The following is a 1734-nucleotide window of genomic DNA, read 5'->3' on the forward strand; positions in this document are numbered from 1 at the left end:
TAAATCTGGGAAAAAAATCCTCGTTGATTTTTACGGTGTTTGGAGTTGTGCAGAATAGGTATCTCAACTTTGCTCCTTTTTCAGGCCAGAATTCCAGCTGTCGGCATTCTCTCTCTTCATGTAAACCTTGCAAAATAAGAGAGAAAAGGCATAAGTATTGTACCGTGAAGTGAAATAACAGCCCAAGAAGCGATAAATATCAACATGAAAACATGATGCAAAATGGACGTATCAGATCCCGACCGCCACACAAAGGATGACAATCAATAAATCGATTATGCTCCGACTTCCTAACATAGCGGTTCACCATACATGCATGCTACGGGAATCAGTAACTTCAACACAAGTATTTCTAGATTCACAACACCCTACTAACATAGCTCTAATATTACCATATCCATATCTCAAAACTAGTTGAGAGGAATCAAACTTCTCTTTACTAATCAATGCACTTGAATGTGGAAGTTTTTATTATATCCTCTTTGGATGCCTATCATCTTTAGGACTACTTTCATAGCACACGCCAATTACCAAGTTACTTAGAGAGAGCACTCTCAAAAAGATATAAGTGAAGATCGAGAGTTATTATTTCTTCAAAATATGACACCGCCGTCCTCTAAAAAGATTGAAGTGAAGCACTAGAGCAAAGTCATCTAGCTCAAAAGATATAAGTGAAGCACATGCGAGCTAAATTGCCTAACTCAAAAGATATAAGTGAAGCTCAATGAGTATTCTAGCAAATTCACGATGAGTGCATGTCCCTCTCAAAAAGGTGTGCAGCAAGGATGTTTGTGACAAAACAAAAAGAAAAGACTCCTATAATACACGACGTTCCAAGCAAAACACATATCATGTGGTGAATAAAAATATAGCTCCAAGTAACGTTACCGATGGATTGAAGACGAAAGAGGGGATGCCTTCTCGGGGCATCCCCAAGCTTAGGCTTTTTGGTGTCCTTGAATTTGTCTTGGGATGCCTTGGGAATCCCCAAGCTTAAGCTCTTTCCACTCTTTATCCCATTGTCCATGAGAACATCACCCAAAACTCGAAAACTTCACAACACAAAACTTAAACAGAAACTCGTGAGATCATTAGCATAAGAAAACAAACCACCGACTCATTAGGTACTGTAGAAAACTTGATTTCTATTTAGATTGATGTTATATTACTGTATTCTCACTTTTCCATGGCTAATACCCCCGATACTATCCACAATTTTATCAAAATAAGCAATCAACACAACATAAACAGAATCTGTCAAAAACAGACCAGTCTGTAGCAATCTGTATACTTCGTATACCTCTGGTATCTCAAAAATTCTGAAAATTATGACAATTAGGGGAATTCGCATATCAACCAGCAGCAAAAAGAATCAACTCAAAATCTCTTTCTGGATAGGAATTAAAAATAATTTCGTGAGCACAAAGTTGCTGTCTTTTTCAGCAAGATCAAACAACCATCACCAAAACTGATCATAAATGTTTTACTTGGCACAAACGCAAAAAGTAACATAAAAACACAATCATAACAGAACTATGATGGTGTGGACACAACAAAACAGAAAGCAAAAAGCAAATATAAATTCATTGGGTTGCCTCCCAACAAGCGCTATTGTTTAACGCCCTTAGCTAGGCATAAGGCGATAGAATCAAGTGTCATCATCTTTGGTGCTCAAACCATAAGTAGCCCTCATCATGGATTCATAAGGAAATCTTATTTTCTTTCTAGGAAAGT

This window comes from Hordeum vulgare, chromosome 2H, assembly GCF_904849725.1.
Source record: "Hordeum vulgare subsp. vulgare chromosome 2H, MorexV3_pseudomolecules_assembly, whole genome shotgun sequence".
Classification (NCBI taxonomy): Eukaryota; Viridiplantae; Streptophyta; class Magnoliopsida; order Poales; family Poaceae; genus Hordeum; species Hordeum vulgare.